Raw genomic sequence first — 21,328 nt, 5'->3', positions numbered from 1 at the left:
AGACAAGGAATTGTCTTTAGTGCATTGCCAGCAAATGTTTGCATTGAATCTGCAAAAACATTTTGCATTTATATAGTGCTTTTTATTACCACTGGACATGTCAAAGCACTTTACAGCCAATGTTGGCACTGTCGTAATGTAGGGAATTGTGTGATCAATTTGCACACACAAACAGCAATGTGATAATGGCCACATAAGCATCTTTTTTCTTGATGTTGATTGAGGGATACATATTGGCCAGGACACCGAGAATCACTTCCCTGCTCTTCTTTGAAATAGTGTCATGGGATCTTTTACATCCATCCAAGTAAGCAGGTTGAGCCGTGGTTTAATGTCTCATCCAAAACACAACACCTGCCTCATTTTTTGTCCTCAAGTCCTGGGAGTGGGACTTGATCCCAAAACCTTGTGACTCAGAGGCAAGAATGCTACCAACTGATCCATGGCTGACAATTTCCTCCTTTGAGGCATCCAGACCTCCATTTTATTGAGGAGCAGTTGGATCTGAGGGGGGAGCTGGAGTCTGGTCCCTCCAGTTCCCCAATATCTAGCTCCAGCAGGCAATCTTCTCACGTCAACTTTGAGAATGAGGATCATTGGAGGTAACGAGTAGGTTAGACAAAGGAGAGCCAATGGATGTTATCTTCTTGGACTTCCAGAAGGCCTTTGACAAGGTGCCGCACAGGAGGCTGCTCAGTAAGATAAGAGCCCATAGTGTTAGAGGAAAGGTACTAGCATGGATAGAAGATTGGCTGTCTGGCAGGAGGCAGAGAGTGGGGATAAGGGGGTCCTTCTCAGGATGGCGGCCGGTGACTAGTGGAGTTCCGCAGGGGTCAGTGTTGGGACCACAACTTTTCACTTTATACAATAATGATCTAGATGAAGGAACTGAGGGCATCCTGGCTAAGTTTGCAGATGATACAAAGATAGGTGGAGGGACAGGTAGTATTGAGTAGGCGGGGAGGCTGCAGAAGGATTTGGACAGGTTAGGCGAATGGGCAAAGAAGTGGAAGATGGAATACAATGTGGCGAAGTGTGAGGTCATGCACTTTGGTAGGAAGAATAGAGGCATAGACTATTTTCTAAATGGGGAGAGAATTCAGAAATCTGGAGTGCAAAGGGACTTGGAAGTCCTAGTCCAGGATTCTCTTAAGGTTTACTTGCAGGTTGACACAGTAGTTAGCAAGGCAAATGCAATGTTGGCATTTATTTCGAGAGGACTAGAATATAAAAGCAGAGATGTGCTGCTGAGGTTTTATAAGGCTCTGGTCAGACCACATTTAGAATATTGAGAGCAATTTTGGGCCCCGTATCTCAGGAAGGATGTGCTGGCCCTGGAGAGGGTTCAGAGGAGGTTCACGAGAATAATCCCAGGAATGAAAGGCTTAACATATGAGGAACATTTGAGGACTCTGGGTCAATATTCGATGGAGTTTAGAAGGATGAGGGGGGATCTGATTGAAACTTACAGAATACTGAAAGGCCTGGATAGAGTGGACGTGGGGAAGATGTTTCCATTAGTAGGAGAGACTAGGACCCGAGGGCACAGCCTCAGAGTAAAGGGAAGAACTTTTAGAACAGAGATGAGGAGAAACTTCTTTAGCCAGAGAGTGGTGAATCTATAGAATTCATTGCCACAGAAGGCTGTGGAGGCCAGGTCATTGAGTGTATTTAAGACCGAGATAGGTTCTTGATTGGTAAGGGGATCAAAGGTTACGGGGAGAAGGCGGGAGAATGGGGTTGAGAAACTTATCAGCCATGATTGAATGGCGGAGCAGACTCGAAGGGCCGAATGGCCTAATTTCTGCTCCTATGTCTTATGATCTTATGGTCTTAATGGCCTCATAGCAAAGCCAGAGCAGATTCCCAAAACGACGTCCTTGCATTTGTACTTTCCAGCCAAGGTCACTAGACAGCGAGAAAATAAAGACAGGCTGACTAAACATTCTCCTCCCGAGCCACAGTCGCTGAAAATAAATCCGTTTAGCTGGTAGGCTAACTGATACATTCAAAGAATCTGCGTCACTGTCAGTTAAACAATGACACTATTGAATTGCATAATTCTAACCTAGATTATCAAAACAAGTGCCTTAATCTTGGGCTGAAAGGGTTAAATTCTGAGCGCAGATTGGATGCTGGCAAACGGTAATATCACTGGACTCGTACCCCAGAGGCCCAGGCTAGGGGGGGGGAACACGGGTTCAAATCCCACCAAGGCAGCTGGTGGAATTTAAATTCAATTAATAAATCTGTAATTGAAAACTAGTCACAGCAATGGGAGGGCCATGGAACTATCATCCATTGGGTTCAGCAATGCCCCCCGTACTCAGGTCTGGCCTACATGTGACTCCAGACCCACAGCACTGTGGTTGACTCTTAACTGCCCCTCCGAAATGGCCTAGCAAGCTGCTCAGTTCAAGGGCAATTAGGAATGGGCAACATAATGCTGGCCTTGCCAGCGACACCCAACCATATCTCATAGAAGAATTTTTTTTAAAAAGTTTGTATTGCCCCGAGCATGCTAGTTTAAGGGATGATCTCATTGAGGTGTTTATGATAATTAAAGGAGTTGGGATAAAACAGGCTTTTTCCTCTAGGCAAGGTAGCGTAACATTAAAATGAGGGCTAGGCCATTCAGGGTGATGTCAGGAAGCACTTCTTCACACAAAGGGGAGTGGAAATCTGGAACCCACTCTAATTGAGGCTTGGGGGTCAACTGAATTTCTAAACTGAGACTGATAGATTCTTGTTAGGGTTACAGGATGATGACAGGTAATTGGAGTTAATATACAGGTTAGCCATGATCTAAGTGAATTGCAGTACAGGTTAAAGGGACTCAATAGCATCCTCCTGTTCCTATCATCTTGCTAACAGGTCTGGATACAACTCTCAGAATGGAGTGTCATGACTCTTGATCTGTAAGCTTTTAAAAAAAACATTGGCCCAGATCTTCCCTTTCTTATTCCCTAGTGTCTTGCCCAATATTTATCCCTCAATCAACACCACAGAAACAGATTATCTGGTCATTATCACATTGCTCTTTGTGGGAGCTTGCTGTGCGCAAATCGGCTGCTGCATTTCCTACATTACAACAGTGACCACGCTTCAAAAAGTACTTCATTGGCTGTAAAGTGCTTTGGGACATTCTGTGGTCATGAAAGGCCACAAATATAAACGCAAGTCTTCTCTCCCTCATCTGCTTGTCTAGCTTCCCCTTAAATGTATCCATGCCAGTCGTTCCTTGTGGTAGTGAGTTCAACATTCTAACCAGTCTCTGGACAAACAGATATTGCTGCCAGCACAGGCCTCACCTTAACTAATTAATTTCACTTAGCTAATGTATAATGTGGTGAAAGCGAGAGAAACCATCACATCATCATCACATGACCGACTTACAAAAACTGGATTACAATCAACAATATGGAAAGGCATTTGTCATGTGCTGCATACCAAGTTCAAGCACAAAGAGATTGCATGCAATGTTCACTGCCATCATCTTACAGACTTAAAGGACAATTCTCCAGTCTTCTCAACCCTAAAGTTTCGACTGGTAAACAAAGGAGCTTATTTTAAGGACCCAAAATGTCAGCACATTTCAAGGCCACAGCAATTTTTAACCTTGGTTTGCAACAAATTGTGTGCCTTCATGGGTACGATTCTCCACATGAAGTCTTCACCTCTGAAACCAGTTTAAAACCACAGTGCCCGAGGAGTTGGACTTGCACATGTCAGCCATTTCATTTAGAGACAAGGTGCTTCTGTCACTATGGTAACGATCTAGGCCTCAATTATCTCGCCCACCTCAAGAGAGCAGAAATGACCATTTAACCTCCTGCCGTAATAATTTTTCAAATATTGATTCTGAAAATGCATCGTATTTACAGCCACTATGTTGTATTATCAACTCCTCTGCCTAAAGGAGTATAAAACTTAGAGCTTGCAGAGTATTAATGAACTTTAGCTCAACCAAAACTGTACTGCCCACATCCTAACTCAAGAACAAGAGAAATAGGAGGAGTAGACCACACGGCCTGTCGAGCCTACTCCACCATTTAATACAATCGTGGCTGATCTGGGCTTCAACTCTATTTTCCCGCCTACTCCCCCCTGCAAATCCCTCAATTCCCTGATCCACCAAAAATCTGTCCATCCCAGTCTTAAATGTTTTCAATGATGGAGCACCAAGGACCCTCTGGGGTAGAGAATCCCAAAGGTTCAAAAGCCTTTGAGTGAAGAATTTTTCCCTCATCTCAGTCCTAAATCATTGGCCCCTTATCTTGAGACTGTTCCCCGGGTGTTTTGGACTCCCCCGGCCGGCAGAAACAAAATCTCTCAAACGAAATAAAATAAATCAAACTCACGCCAATGGCGGAATTTTCCAGACCCCTCCCCTGCAGTGGGTTTAATGGTGGGCAAGGGGTGGGTGAGTGGGGGGTTGGGGGTGGGGAGCAATGTGGCGGGAGCTGTAAAGTCGGTTTCCCGCCAGCGGGAATGGGCAGCCCTGCCCGTCATGGCGGGGTCACCATCCCCGCCAGAGGCCAGCGTGAAACAGGTGAAGGCCCGACCGAAATCATCTCCCCCACAACCTCGTCCGATTTTCTGTGCCGCCCAGCAGGTTTTCACGCCCGTCCAGAACACATCCGGACCAACGTGGTGGGTAAATGTCAGGCTCACCCTGCAAGGCCTGGGGCAGCTCGCACAGATCGGAAGGGAAGATGGAGGCCTCCAGCGACAGGGCCCCTGTCCCCAGGAGGGAGGGAGTGAGTGAGTGAGTGAGTGAGTGAGTGAGTGAGTGAGTGAGTGAGTGAGTGAGTGAGTGAGTGAGTGAGTGAGTGAGTGAGTGAGTGAGTGAGTGAGTGAGTGAGTGAGTGAGTGAGTGAGTGAGTGAGTGAGAGTGAGAGAGAGTGAGTGAAACACCTACGACGCGGATCGTCTATCTTCAGGATCTTCCAGGAGCTGGATCTTCTATCATCAACGGTGGATCCGTTGATGTCCAGGTGCCTTTTGAACATGGCACCTGGGTATGATGACAGGGCATGAGCCATCCAGCTCAGCTCGCCACACAAAACGTCGGGAAACCCATCCACCGCACGGTTACTTAGGCCAGCGGCGCGCAATATGGCGCAAATTCCCAGCAGCCTCCGCGGCAAGAAACCCTCTGAATTCCCGCCTCCACCATGGTACTGAGTTCCAGAATGGAAAATCCCGCCCAAGTCTCGCTCACCAGTCACTGCACGCGCTGGTCGACATTGGCTCCTCGCCTGGCAATTTCATTTATATAGCACCTTTAGAATTCCAAAATCTTCCAAGGCATTTCACAGGAGTGTTAGCAGGAAATATTTAACATTTGACCACCTCACCTCACGTGGGACAATGTTTGGACAAGTAGGTAGGTTTTAAGGAGCTTCTTGGAGGAGGAGGAGGAGGAGGAGGAGCCAGAGGTTTAGGGAGTGAGTTCTAGGGCTTAGGATCCAGGCTGCTGAAGGTACAGCCCCCAACGGTACAGTGAAAGATATCAGAGCTGTGCAAGTTGTCAGAGTTGGAGGAGCGCAGAGATCTCGGAGGATTCTAGGGTCGGAGGAGGAGGTTGCAGAGATGGAGAGGGGCAAAGCCAAGGATTTGAAAACAAGGGTGAGTGTTATTAAAATCAAGGCTGTTGCCAGACTTGCAACCAACGTAGGCTCAGTGAGCACAGCGGTGCTAGGTAAATGGGACTTGGCGAAAGTTAGGATATGGACAGCACGGTTATGGATGAAATTAGGTTGACAGGGAGTGCAAGGTGGCAGGTCAGCCAGTGGATTATCAGAATATTCTAAGGAGGGAAAAGATACTAGTCTGAACTCTCACTATCTGGTGAATTAGACTAGATGGACCTGAATTCTGTGATCAACAGCAAAGGGATGGGACTTGAAGAGAGCTGCCCAGCAGACTATAGAGGGCAGACCTCCTCTTATTTCCATGGCAGCTTGAATTTGGTGCCCTCTACAGCGGATCTATGATATCTATGTTGGTGGGCCAAGCAGATTGAAGAATCCTCACAGATGGCAAAGCAGAAAACAAAAACCAGGAAAATAAATTATTTAAATCATTGCAGAGAAAGTGAAATAAGAATTGGGAACATACACTTGGGTGATTAAGAGAGAAACATAAATAGAAAAGCACGGGTTTAAAACAAACACAATCTGTAATTTTTTTTTTTCCCTTAAGGGAATCGGAGGCCAGACTTGTAAAATTAAATTTTCAGGACCAGAGAGGTTGTTCAGCAGTAATTTTGACTTGCTCTGCCATAAAAAAAAACATGGCTCCTGACTGAAAAATGCTGGAATTTTTCATCAGTCTTTAGTGTGATAATAGAGGGCAATCAGTTCACGCCCCAACCTGATGGTTGCACAGATTCCATCTGCAGGGACTGCAATAGCAAAACACATGGAGGAGCGACGTACCACTGACAGCAATTTCTGTGTTTCAATGTTTAACTGCACATGTGCGGACACCAGAAGCTGCTGTCAGTTTTCCCTCTAATCACAGCGAATGACGACAGCCTTGATGTTATTGATATGGCAGATTCAGGGCCAATGGGCAAGGACAAAAAGGTTCAGTTTCTGATGCCTTCCAAGGTTGACTAGCCTACCAGTCATTGACTGACTGGCACCGTGCATGAATATTGGTCACATGGGCAAGGGACTCAAGGGCTGCTGGAGAAAAGGGCAAAGAATTCCACAGTTCAGTACATTTCTCCAACTGTTTTATGAGAGTGTTAGTGCCAGAAATATTAGCAACAGATTAGAAACAGATACTTTTAAAAGTGGTGGTTTAATGTTGAGCATAAAGGTTAACGATGACTTGGGGCCCTGGGATGGTTTCCATTTCCAGTTGGGGAGTGGGTGGACACACTCCCACTGTAACATGCAGCTGACTTGCTGCACCATATACAAGATTTTGCATCGAGAGTTTCCTCAGGAGAGAGGGTGGTTACCAAAGGAGGGCATGAGAACGAGGTGACATTACAAGACAAGTTGGCTCCAAGTAATCATTACATAAATAACTTGCAACGTTCCATTTTATTCCAACTAGCCCTGGGGAAACAAACGCAAAATAGCTGTACTTTGAAGTTCTCTGGGAGCAGTTGTACAGGTTCCCAATGCAATTGAAGGTTTTTTCTCTGGCAGATGGTTAGTGATCGTGATGGCTATGGCTTGTTATCCACTGATCCAAATGAGCCAACCAGACCAGCAATTGTTTATCATAACTGTCTATCCAAACCCCCAGCCTGCCTGATACCGACCTTGACAGATGAACTTAGACCATAAGACCATAAGACATAGGAGCAGAAATTAGTCCATTCAGCCCATCGAGTCTGCTCCACCATTCAATCATGGCTGATAAGTTTCTCAACCCCATTCTCCCGCCTTCTCCCCGTAACCTTTGATCCCCTTACCAATCAAGAACCTATCTATCTCGCTCTTAAATACACTCAATGACCTGGCCTCCACAGCCTTCTGTGGCAATGAATTCCATAGATTCATCACTCTCTGGCTAAAGAAGTTTCTCCTCATCTCTGTTCTGAAAGGTCTTCCCTTTACTCTGAGGCTGTGCCCTCGGGTCCCAGTCTCGCCTACTAATGGAAACATCTTCCCCACGTCCACTCTATCCAGGCCTTTCAGTATTCTGTAAGTTTCAATCTGATCCCCCCTCATCCTTCTAAACCCAATCGAGTATAGACCCAGAGTCCTCAAACTTGCATTTATATTGCACCTTTCACAACCTCAGGGATCGCCAAATCACTTTACGGCCAATGAAGTTTTTTTTTTTGACCAGCCACTGTTGTAATGTAATAAATGTGGCAGCCAATTTGAGCATAGCAAACTCCCACAAACAGCCACAGGAGTCTGACCTGCTTTGAGTGATGTTGAGGGAGGGATAAATATTGGTCAGGGCACCGGGGAGAAACTCCCCTGCTCTACTTCGAAATAGTGCCATGGGATCTTTTATACTCACCTGAAAGGGCAGATGGTGCTTTGGTTTAACATCTCATCCAAAAGATGGCATCCCTGACAGTAAGGCACTCCCTCAGTGCTGCACTGGGAGTGTCTGCCTGAATTTCTTTTGTCAAAAAATGTACTTTAAAAAATTTTATGAATAAATTATATTATTGCTATTAAAAAAAGAGACATGTCTAAGCTTTTTGTCTTGCTCTCATCAGGGCACACACAAGAATACCAATAAAAGGGGGAAAACAACAATTTATACTGTATGTATAAATTATACTTTATGTCTAAATTATTGCTTTCCCCTTATATTGCTATTCTTACAAGTGTCCTGATGAGCGCAAGGTGAAAAACTTCTACATGTCTCTTTTCTCAGCAATACTCAAGTTCTATACGACCAAATGACTGAGTTTATTATGTAACAGTTCAAGTTTGACATTACATAAAGCACAATACATTTCAATTTCTTACAATACAGCATGTGACCCTCTGAGGTGCCTCACCACAGTTCCAACTACAGGTTATATTGACAACATACATTTCATATCAAACATGTAGCCCGAGGGGTTTTACAGGGATTCCAGCCTCTCAGTGTACTATGGTGGAAAGGCCTTAGATGGCGATCTTTCCCCATTGAGTCTCTGGGGCGGCTAGCCCAAGCCTTAGTGATCCCTCAGCACCTTGTCCTGGATCTTGGAATGTGCCAGTCTGCGACACTCACTCTCTGTACTGACTCCAGGCCCACTCTGACCCTCTCTGACAGTTCTCTGTTCTGACTCCAGGTCCACAGCAATGTGGTTGACTCTTAAACGCCCTCTGAAATGGCCTAGCAAGCCCCTCAGCTGTAACAAACTGCTACAAAGTCACAAAAGAGGAATGAAACCGGACAGACCACCCGGCATCGACCTAGGCACCAGAAACTCAGCGCTGTTGACCCTGCAAAGTCCTCCATACTAACATCTGGGGGCTAGTGCCAAAATTGGGAGAGCTGTCTCACAGACTAGTCAAGCATTGGCCTGACATAATCATCCTCATGGAGCCATACCTCACAGATAGTGTCGCAGACACCACCATCACCATCCTGAGTATGTCCTGTCCCACCAGCAGGACAGACCCAGCAGAGGTGGCGGCACAGTGGTGTACAGTCGGGAGGGAGTTGCCCTGGGAGTCCTCAACATCGACTCCGGGGCCCATGAAGCCTCATGACATTAGGTCAAACATGGGCAAGGAAACCACCTGCTGATTTCCACATACCGCCCTCCCTCAGCTGATGAATCAGTGCTCCTCCATGTTGAACATCATTTGGAGGAAGCACTGAGGGTGGCAAGGGTGCAGAATGTACTCTGGGTGGGGGACTTCAATGTCATCACCAAGAGTGGCTCAGTAGCACCACTACTGACCAAGCTGGCCGAGTCCTAAAGGACATAGCTGCTAGATTAGGCCTGCAGCAAGTGGTGAGGGAACCAACAAGAGGGAGAAGCATATTTGACCTCGTCCTCACCATCCTGCCTGCTGCAATGCATCTGTCCATGACATTATCGGTAGGAGTGACCACCGCACAGTCATTGTGGAGATGAAGTCCCACCTTCACATTGAGGATACCCTCCATTGTTGTGTGGCACTACCACTGTGCTAAATGGGATAGAATTCGAACAGATCTAGTAACTCGTGACTGAGCAACTATGAGGTGCTGTGGGCCATCAGCAGCAGCAGAATTGTACTCAAACACAATCTGTAACCTCATGGCCTGGCATATTCCCCACTCTACCATTACCATCAAGCCAGGGGATCAACCCTGGTTCAATGAAGATGAAGAGTGCAGTAGAGCATGTGAGGAGCAGCACCAGGCACACCTAAACATGAGGTGTCAGCCTGGTGAAGCTATAACACAGGACTAATTGTGTACCAAACACCATAAGCAGCAAGTGATAGACAGGGCTAAGTGATCCCACAACCAATGGATCGGGTCTAAGCTCTGTAGTCCTGCCACATCCAGTCATGAATGGTGGTGGACAATTAAACAACTCACTGGAGAAGGAAGCTCCACAAATATCCCCATCCTCAATGATGGAGGAGCCCAGCACATTGGTGCAAAAGATAAGGCTGAAGCATTTGCTACAATCTTCAGCCAGAAGTGCCGAGTGGATGATCCATCTCGGCCTCCTCCAGAGGTCCCCAGCATCGCAGATGCCAGGCTTCAGCCAATTTGATTCAATCACGTGATGTCAAGAAATGGCTGAAGGCACTGGATACTGGAAAGGCTATGGGCCCTGACAATATTCCAGCAATAGTGCTGAAAACTTGTGCTCCAGAACTTGCCGTGCCCTGAGCCAAGTTGTTCCAGTACAGCTATAACACTGGCATCTACCCAGCTATGTGGGAAATTGCCCAGGTTTGTCCTGCACACAAAAAGCAGGACAAATCCAAGCCGGCCAATTACCTCCCCATCAGTCTACTCTCGATCATCAGTAAAGTAATGGAAGGGGTCATCAACAATGCTATCAAGCGGCACTTGGTTAGCAATAACCTGCTCACTGACTTGGGTTCTGCCAGGGCCACTCAACTCCTGGCCCCGTTACAGCCTTGGTTCAACATGGACAAAAGAGCTGAACTCCCAAGGTGAGGTGAGAGTGGCTGCCCTTGACATCAAGGCAGCATTTGACAGAGTATGTCATCAAGGAGCCCTAGCAAAACTGGAGTCAATGGGAATCAGGGGGAAAGCTCTCCACTGGTTGGAGTCATACCTAGCACAAAGGAAGATGGTTGTGGTTGTTGGAGGTCAGTCATCTCAGCTCCAGGACATCACTGCAGGAGTTCCTCAGGGTAGTGCCATCGGCCCAACCATCTTCAGCTGCTTCATCAGTGACCTTCCTTCCATCATAAGGTCAGAAGTGGGGATGTTCGCTGATGATTGCACAATGTTCAGCACCATTCGCAACTCCTCAGATACTGAAGCAGTCCATGTCCAAATGCAGCAAGACCTGGACAGTATCCAGGCTTGGGCTGACAAGTAACATTCGCGCCACACAAGTGTCAGGCAATGACCATATCCAACAAGAGAGAATCCAACCATTGCCCCTTGAAATTCAATGTCATTACCATCACTGAATCCCCCACTATCAACATCCTGGAGATTACCCATGACCAGAAACTGAACTGGGCTAGCCATATAAATACTGTGGCTACATGAGCAGGTCAGAGACTAGGAACCGTGCAACAGATAACTCACCTTCTGACTCCCCAAAGCCTGTCCACCATCTACAAGGCATAAGTCAGGAGCGTGATGGAACATTCCCCACTTGCCTGGATGAGTGCAGCTCCCACAACACTCAAGAAGCTGGACACTGTCCAGGACAAAGCAGTCTGATTGATTGGCACCACATCCACAAACATCCACTCCCTCCACCACCGATGCACAGTAGCAGCAGTGTGTACCATCTACAAGATGCACTGCAGGAACTCACAAGGCTCCTTAGACAGCACCTTCCAAACCGATGACCACTACCATCTAGAAGGACAAGGGCAGCAAATAGGTGAGAACCCCACCACCTAGGAGTTCCCCTCCAAGCCACTCACCAGCCTAACTTGGAAATATATCGGCCGTTCCTTCACTGTCGCTGGGTCAAAAACCTGGAACTCCCTCCCTAACAGCACTGTGGGTGTACCTACACCACATGGACTGCAGCGTTTCAAGAAGGCAGCTCACCGCCGCCTTCTCAAGGGCAACTAGGGATGGGCAATAAATGCTGGCCCAGCCAGCGAAGCCCACATCCCGTGAATGAATGTAAAAAAAAGTGTCGGGCAGACCAAAGAAAGCCTTTCACCGAGCTGATGGTCCTCCAGCAGCAGTGGATTCTCATCTCGGTGTGCGTCACTGGAAACAGCCTGCAGAGCACAGAGTCCTGAGTCACGGAGCTTTTAGGGATGAACCTCAACAATAAAAGCTGCATCTCTTTCCAGACCAGTGTCAACTGGGTTATTTGCTTCCCCCTGGCTACCTTGCCCCAGCTCTGTCCACCTGTTTACACAATCCCTACTGACCGACTACTGTTCCCGTGAACTCCTGCCCAAAACAACCTATGCTCAATCCTTCCTGGCCCTGTTTACTGTGGTTCCGGCAGCCGGTAGGAGGGACGAGATGACAGCAGGAGATAAGAGATTTGATTGTTTTAATTTTCGGAGGTAAATCGAAGCAGGAATTGAAAAGAGACGCGCGCTGTTGACATGGCAAAATTGCCCATTGACCACCCTCTCCTACCTGGCGGCGTCGGATGGATCATAATGAAGTCTCCGTGCCAGACGCAGGGCTTTGCCTGGTGATGGATTAACAGACCCCGACCCCTTCAGGCTGCGGCAGGGGCAGACCGGATCGAGGCATTCCCGGTCCTCCGGCAGAGAGTCCTACAACGGTTGGAACAAAAGAAGGGTTTAGGTTAAATAGACCGGGGATGTTGAGCATTCGACAGATCTTCCTCCTACACCAGCTCCAAGTGAGGTGCTTTGGCTTCTGTGCACAAAATCAGGATGACAGCCTGCTAGCTTATTTAAAGCCGCACTGCTTACATAACATGCTCAAAATGACGAAAAAATGTATTGCCAAATATTCGCCTGTGTGTGCGGTTACGTTCAGACACTTGGTTGGAGAGTCCTGATACTGCTGCGTACCACAGTGGATGGACGTTGGTATTGAGGAGCAGACAGGAGTTCATCAAAGTTGGAAGGATTCAGTTGGACTCAGCACCCTGAGCTGAGGGACTGAGGGTGGGCAGTGGGGGAGATGGTGGGACAGATGCTTTAAGTTCAGTCACAATCCACTCCTGATCACTATTTGCTGACAATTGGAAAGTGTGTTTGGGGGGTGCGTTGGGGGTCTTGGGCATTATACAGCATGACGGTGTGGCCAAGAGGGATACTCCCAGTCAAGTAGCACACTGGCATTGACCGTCACACGTGGCCAACTGAATGAGGTGCCGCGGGGCCATTGACGCTCGTAGAGCAGGCCCCAATTTAAGCCAGCACCAAGTGTCAAGCAAATTAGCAGCTCATTAAATTGCCCTTCATTACGTTCAGATATGTGGGGAAGTCAGGTTGGCTGATCACGTACTCGAGGGAAGGGTTTTAAAGAGATGCTGTCCACGCAAAAAAAAGATGCTAGAAAACAAAGCAGGGCAGGCTTGGCGGGCAGAAATTGGGGAGCAGAGAAACTTAAGGGGAGAGTTGATAGAGGTGTTCAGAGGAAGTGGGGGTGTTATAGAACTGATAAGATGCAACTGTTCCCATCGGCAAGAGAGAAGGTAGCCAGAGCACAAAGCTCTACGATCATTGAGAAAAGGGAGATGAAAGGAATTCTTTGTTTCAAACACAGCGAGTTGTTGGGATCTGGAATGCGCTGCCTGAGAGGGAGTTGAAACAGATTCAATCCTAACATTCAAAAGAGAATTGGATAAATATTTGAAGAGTAAAGAAAAAAATGCTGGGCTATGGCGGGGGAGTGGGACTAATTAGATAGTTCTTTCAAAAGAGCTAGGCAGGCACAATGGGCCGAATGGTTTTTTTTTTTGGCACTGTACAATTTGTTGATTCTACTCAGAATGGGCAGTGCTGAGGCAACTGGACCATAGACACTGGTGTGCGACATCACATTTCATTGAGATAAATGTTAAGCTTCACACGTCAGTCCAAAGGGAAGCGAGGGAAGGCAGGACCTCACTGAGGTTGGCAACAAATTCTGAGCGTCGTTCAATAAGGGGAATCACAGAATATTAAAGTAAACCTGGCAAGTGGGACCGAAGGACATAAATTTTAAATCAGCAAAAAGTAAATTGAAAACAGACATTGGGAAGAAACGTTTGGAATAAATGTGCCAGACGGAGGCATTAGGGACGCTCACAGGACTGGAGGTTACAATGGGAGAACTTGAGTGCAAGAGGAATGCAGTCAGTCAGTCAGCCAACTGGCCTGCTCTTGCCTTTAATTATGTTTCTCTGGTTCACTGGTGATTACACTTTGGCGTTGCCCATGGACATCAGCAGAAGAGAACATTTCCCTTCCTTTATGAGCTATGCTGTGAGCAAAAGCATATGGGGATCGGATGCTTATGAAGCTCTGTCTACTGGTATAAGTTTGCAACTGAGAGTTACAGAATGGTGACAGGCAAGTGAGGACACACACAGCAAATTTAATGCGTCATTGACGTCACTGCATGAGATCTTTATAAACAAAAAGGAGCATTTTTCTTGTTGAGCCAATAGCATGATGAATGGGGAAAATAGTTGGCATTACAGCGTTAAGCACAAGAATTCAAATTCCTTTTAACATACCTACACCTGCTAAGGTGTTAATTGGATTTCAATCATTGCCCCATTTAGCCAGCCGCGTCTGACTCTGCAGGTGAGATTTCGCTATCAGGCACTCAGTTCTTCAGTGGTTTAATAGATTGTTACACTGTGCGGTGTTGTCCTGAAGACCTCAGGCCAGTGAAACCCCAGGTTTAATGGAGTTAAACTGATCTCATCAGTGACAGGGATGGAATGCTCCCATCAATCTCAATGCTCCAGGGCAAGGAAGATCAAAAATCCAACCTCCCGTGGCCAACAGTCATCCGGTGACCCCCTGCTGGGGAGTTCATAAGTGCGCGCGTGTGCAGGAGATGGTTCTCCACAATGTGATGCCTTGCCACAGTCAAACAGCCCCTGACAAGACTCAGACAAAGGTTGGTCAACGAGTCCATCCACCACACAAGCCTGGCCTTCAGATCATCAACATCTCGAAGAGAATGTAAGTGATCGTGGCGATTGAGAGCGGTCAGCTGCACAATGGTTTAGGATGGACCCCATTCTAGAGGAGGCTAGAGAAGAAACTCAAGATCTTCTTTTTAAAATTAGCTGGATAGCTCGATCTTGGCTTTAAAAAAATCATTTGGGATTTCATGACAGTTCCCTGAATCATCCAACTGGTTGTTATGGTAACCACTGTAACCAAAGCAACACATCTTTCGTGGGCTTTAGTCACCAAGTTAACAGTTAGTCTCATGGAAGGTGCATATATTAAAATTCCAGTGCAGAACATCAGATCATACTCCGCTTCCCCCTGTGCGGTTTTGGAACTCTCCCAGGTGCACCCCAAACAACAAGGCACCACACGCTCTTCAATATATCGTCACTGCATTGAAATCGTGACTTTTCACACAGTTCACTGTTCTAATCTTTCGTTCCCTGGCCCTTGAAGGGTTTTCCTGTGCATTAATAAGGAGAAACTGGTTCCATTGGCAGGATTGTTGGTAACCAATGGACACAGGTTTAAGATTTAAGAACCACGGAATAGAATAATTTGTTTAACGCAGTGAGTTTTGATCTGCAATATCCTACCTGAATAAGTGGCACAAGTAGATCCAACAACAACTTTCAAGGGGAAGTGGATAAATACTTGAGGATTAAATTCGTAGGGCCGTGGGGGAAGAGCAGGAGAGTGGGACTAATGAGATTGCTCTTCCAAAGATCCAGCATTGGCAAATTGGGCCGAATGCCCTCTTCTTGTGTTATTTGATCTCAACACTGCGCAAAACCTTACCGCCTCCTCACTAAACCTTCCTTTTTCCTATAATCCTTGATCGTCAAGCATTTTGTCACCAAATTATCATTTCCTGGTTTATCTCATTTTCTCTGCTAGCTTTGTAACACTGATGGTGCCTTGCATTTTGAGCTGAAGTTAGACATGTGCAAGGGGATAGAGTTTTTGTTGGCTAGGGTTTGAGAGGAGCTGTGAAAAAAACAAAACAAACTTGCATTTCTAGACCGACATTGACAACTGTGGGATGTTCCAAAGTGCTTTCTTGCCCATGAAATGTAGGTCTCGAGTATTGCTGAACAAAGAGACACATCAAAGCTTTTCGTCTTGCAATCATCAGGACACTCGCTAGAATACCAATATAAGGGGGAAATTGGTAAGTTCTGTGCTACCAGACGGCTAAGCTATAACGTGGGAAATGCAGCAGCCAATTTGCGCACAGCAACTCCCACAAACAACAATCTGATTTTGTTTTGTTGGTTACAGGATAAAGTTTGGCCAGAAAACCAGGAAGAATTTCCCTGTTTTTCCTTCAAAGTAGCTTGCGTGTCCACCCAAGAAAGTGACAAGGCCTCAATTTAGCTCCTCATACCAAAGGCAGCACCTCCAACTGTGTAGCGCCTCCCTCAGTACTGTACTGGAGAGTCAGCCTAGATATTAGTGCTTGAGTCTCTGGAGTGGGATTTAAACCCACAACCTTCTGACTTGGAGGTGACTGGGCTACCCGCTGAGCCATTGAGGCTGAGATTTCAATGAGGGAAGAAAACTGCCCCATCAATTAGAATATTCAAAAGCACAGATGCACACACTCCCATTATAATGCGTTTATAAGATCACAGCTCCGTCGGCAATGCAAAGCTACACCTGGCCCTTCCAATAAAAAAAGAGATAAAAACAAAAAACTACTGTGGATGCTGGAAATCCAAAACAAAAACAGAATTACCTGGAAAAACTCAGCAGGTCTGGCAGCATCGGCGGAGAAGAAAAGAGCTGACGTTTCGAGTCCTCATGACCCTTTAAACAGAACTAAGTAAAAATAGGAGAAGGGTGAAATATAAGCTGATTTAAGGTGGGGGGGGGAGAGAGGGGTGGGGGGAGAGAAGTTGGGGAGGTGGGGTGGTTGTAGGGACAAGCAAGCAGTGATAGGAGCAGATAATCAAAAGATGTCACAGATAAAGGAACAAAGAGGTGTTGAAGGTGGTGATATTATCTAAGAGAATGTGCTAATTAAGAATGGATGGCAGGACACTCAAGGTACAGCTCTAGTGGGGGTGGGGTGGAAAGACTGACAAGGCATTACAGGTATAGATTTAAAAATAATGGAAATAGGTGGGAAAAGAAAAATCTATATAAATTATTGGAAAAAACAAAAGGGAAGGGGAAGAAACAGAAAGGGGGTGGGGATGGACGAGGGAGTTCAAGATCTAAAGTTGTTGAATTCAATATTCAGTCCGGAAGGCTGTAAAGTGCCTAGTCGGAAGATGAGGTGCTGTTCCTCTAGTTTGCGTTGGGCTTCACTGGAACAATGCAGCAAGCCAAGGACAGACATGTGGGCAAGAGAGCAGGGTGGAGTGTTAAAATGGCAAGCGACAGGGAGGTTTGGGTCTTTCTTGCGGACAGACCGCAGGTGTTCTGCAAAGCGGTCGCCCAGTTTACGTTTGGTCTCTCCAATGTAGAGGAGACCGCATTGGGAGCAACGAATGCAGTAGACTAAGTTAGGGGAAATGCAAGTGAAATGCTGCTTCACTTGAAAGGAGCGTTTGGGCCCTTGGATGGTGAGGAGAGAGGAAGTGAAGAGGCAGGCATTGCATCTTCTGCGTGGGCATGGGGAGGTGCCATAGGTGGGGGTTGAGGAGCAGGGGGTGATGGAAGAGTGGACCAGGGTGTCCCGGAGGGAACGATCCCTACGGAATGCCGCCAAGGGGGGTGAAGGGAAGATGTGTTTGGTGGTGGCATCATGCTGGATTAGGCGGAAATGGCGGAGGATGATCCTTTGAATGCGGAGGTGATAAGTGAGGACAAGGGGGACCCTATCATGTTTCTGGGAGGGAGGAGAAGGCGTGAGGGCGGATGCGCAGGAGATGGGCCGGACACGGTTGAGGGCCCTGTCAACGACCGTGGGTGGAAAACCTCGGTTAAGGAAGAAGGAGGACATGTCAGAGGAACTGTTTTTGAAGGTAGCATCATCAGAACAGATGCGACGGAGGCGAAGGAACTGAGAGAATGGGATGGAGTCCTTACAGGAAGCGGGGTGTGAGGAGCTGTAGTCGAGGTAGCTGTGGGAGTCGGTAGGCTTGTAATGGATATTGGTGGACAGTCTATCACTAGAAATTGAGACAGAGAGGTCAAGGAAGGGAAGGAAAGTGTCAGAGATGGACCATGTGAAAATGATGGAGGGGTGGAGATTGGAAGCAAAATTAATAAATTTTTCCAGGTCCCGATGAGAGCATGAAGCAGCACCAAAGTAATCATCGATGTACCGGAGAAAGAGTTGTGGGAGGGGGCCGGAGTAGGACTGGAACAAGGAATGTTCCACATACCCCATAAAGAGACAGGCATAGCTGGGGCCCATGCGGGTACCCATAGCCACACCTTTTGTTTGGAGGAAGTGAGAGGAGTTAAAGGAGAAATTGTTCAGTGTGAGAACAAGTTCAGCCAGATGGAGGAGAGTCGTGGTGGATGGGGATTGTTCGGGCCTCTGTTCAAGGAAAAAGCTAAGGGCCCTCAGACCATCCTGGTGGGGGATGGAGGTGTAGAGGGATTGGACGTCCATGGTGAAGAGGAAGCGGTTGGGGCCAGGGAACTGGAAATTGTTGATGTGACGTAAGGTGTCAGAGGAATCACGGATGTAGGTGGGAAGGGACTGGACAAGGGGAGAGAGAAGAGAGTCAAGATAGCAAGAAATGAGTTCCGTGGGGCAGGAACAGGCTGACACGATCGGTCTGCCGGGACAGTTCTGTTTGTGGATTTTGGGTAGGAGGTAGAAGCGGGCCGTCCGAGGTTGGGCGACTATCAGGTTGGAAGCTGTGTTTTATTTCCAATAAAAAGTTGTTTTTCCATCAAAGATATAAGGACAATGCCAAATTGGAGACACTGCATATTCACTTCATGCTGGATGATGGAGTTAAAAGCAAAATACTGCGGATGCTGGAAATCTAAAACCAAAACAGAAAATGCTGGAAAAGCTCAGCAGGTCTGACAGCATCTGTGGAGAGGACAAAAACCAGAGTTAACGTTTTGAGTCCTTTTGACTCTCCTTCAGAGCAGTTCAGAGCTCTGAAGAGTCATAAGGACTCGAAATGTTAACTCTGTTTTTTTTTTCTCTCTCCACAGATGCTGTCAGACCTGTTGGATGATGAAGCGTTTTGCAACAATAACCTTGCATACGGTCCCTCCATGCATGACAATAAATTGGCATCTGCAGTATACTATTCACCCTTTGAAGATCTACAACTTAAGCTGTGGTTGAGCTATTTGCAAGAACTGCCTGTAATTTAAGGGTGGCAGTGGTGCAGCTAAGCTTTGGACTTTGATGTTCCATTCCGAGCAAGTTTAGGTTCCACCAGGGGAAGGTATTGTGTCGTGGTATTGTCACTGGGCTAGTAATCCAGAGATCCAGGGTCAATAAAATCTGGAATTAAAAGTCTAATGATCACCATGAAACCATTGTCGATTCTTCACTGCCATCCTTGCCTACATGTGACTCCAATGTAGCTGACTCAAATGCCCTCTGAATAAAAAATGAATTAATAAATTTTAAAAAAGGATCACTGGTCTCCAGTCCAGACCTTATTACAGCCTTGGTCCAAAAGTGGACACAAGAGCTGTATTTCAGAGGTGAGAGTAATTGCCCTTGATATCAAGGCAGCATTTGACCAAGTGTACCAACAAGGTGCCTGAGTAAAATTGAAGTTAATCTTTCCACTGGTTGGAATTGTACCTAGAAAGATGGCTGTAGTTGTTGGAAAATAACATCTAAACCCAGGACCTCACTGCATGAGTTGCTCAGGACAGATGATTCATCAATGGCCTTCTCTCCATCATAAGGTCAGAATTGGGGATGTTCAGTGATGGGCATTGCCTGGTGTGGCTTAGGAGCCCCACTCTGACATGGCAGCCTCTGCCGCATTTGCCGCAGAGGAAGACAGTGGGCTGAGAAGGTGCACGATTTGCTCGTCTCTGCTTTGCCTGGGCCCTTTTCATGGCCAGATGAGCTTTTTGTTTCCACTCACCTTTTCCAATGCCCTTCCAAGCGGTCAGCCTCCAGAGGGCATGACTGTTAGCAACTGCCTCTCAGCCGTCAGCGTCAATGTCCGCCAGTTGCATATCTCTCTTTCATGTGCCCTTGCAGTAGAGGTATGGACACTAAGGAGGTCATGACCCAGTGGCCAGTTCACTGTATAGAAGGTCATTGGGTACACGGGTGTCATCCATCCAATGAACATGACCAAGCCAGTGCAGGCATCATTCGCTTAGCAATGAGTGTACACTGATGGAACTAGCACACTCAAGGACCGCTGAATTTGTGACCTTGTGCTACCAATACATCGGAGGCAGCGAAGGTGGAAATTGTTCAGCCTTTTCTTCTGCCTGGCATATGTTGTCCAGGTTTCACTCCTGTAGAGGAGTGCGCTGAGGACACAGGCTTGGTAGACTCACAGTTTGGTGTTCTCAGTCAGGTTGCCGCTGTTCCACACTTTCTTACTCAGTTTGGACATAACAAAGAACAAAGAAAAGTACAGCACAAGAACAGGCCCTTCGGCCCTCCAAGCCTGTGCCGATCATATTGCCCGTCAACTAAAATATTTTGCACTTCCGGGGTCCGTATCCCTCTATTCCCATCCTATTCATGTATTTGTCAAGCTGCCTCTTAAACACCACTATCGTACCTGCTTCCACCACCTCCTCTGGCAGCGAATTCCAGACACTCACTACCCTCTGCGTAAAAAACTTGCCCCGCACATCTCCTCTATAGTTTTCTCCTCTCACCTTAAATCTATGTCCCCTAGTAATTGACTCTTCCACCCTGGGAAAAAGCTTCTGACTATCTACTCTGTCCATGCCACTCATAATTTTGTAAACTTCTATCAAGTCGCCCCTCAATCTCCGTCGCTCTGGTGAGAACAATCCAAGTTTCTCCAACCTCTCCTCATAGCTAATAACTTCCAGACCACGCAGCATCCTGGTAAACCTCCTCTGCACCCTCTCCAACACCTCCATATCCTTCTGGTAATGTGGTGACCAGAATTGCACGCAATATTCCAAGTGTGGCCTAACCAAGGTTCTATACAGCTGCAGCATGACTTCCCAGCTTTTATACTTAATACCCCTGCCAATGAAGGCAAGCATGCCATATACCTTCCTGACTACCTTATCCACCTGCGTTGCCACTTTCAGTGACCTGTAGCCCTGTACAACCAGATCCCTCTGCCCATCGTGCACTTAAGGGTTCTGCCATTTACTGTATAATTCCTGCCTGTATTAGACAACAATTGCAGCCTTTGCGATGTGTGTGCTGATTTCAGCATCAGTGACAGATTACTGGTGATTGTGAGGCCCAGATATGTGAAGCTATCAAAAACATCTGGTGTCACATTGTCTGATAAATGGCAAGGAAGATCTGTGCCAGACAATGACTATCTCCAAAGAGCAATGTGTAGCCACCATCCCAGTCAATGGCAATACTATAATTGAAACTCACCATCAACATTCTAGGGGTCACCATTAACCAAAAACTTAACTGGACCAGCCATTTAAATACTGTGGTTACAAAA

This window comes from Cetorhinus maximus, chromosome 30 (assembly GCF_964194155.1).
Source record: "Cetorhinus maximus chromosome 30, sCetMax3.hap1.1, whole genome shotgun sequence".
In the NCBI taxonomy this organism is placed as follows: Eukaryota; Metazoa; Chordata; class Chondrichthyes; order Lamniformes; family Cetorhinidae; genus Cetorhinus; species Cetorhinus maximus.
This window is presented reverse-complemented; position numbering follows the sequence as displayed.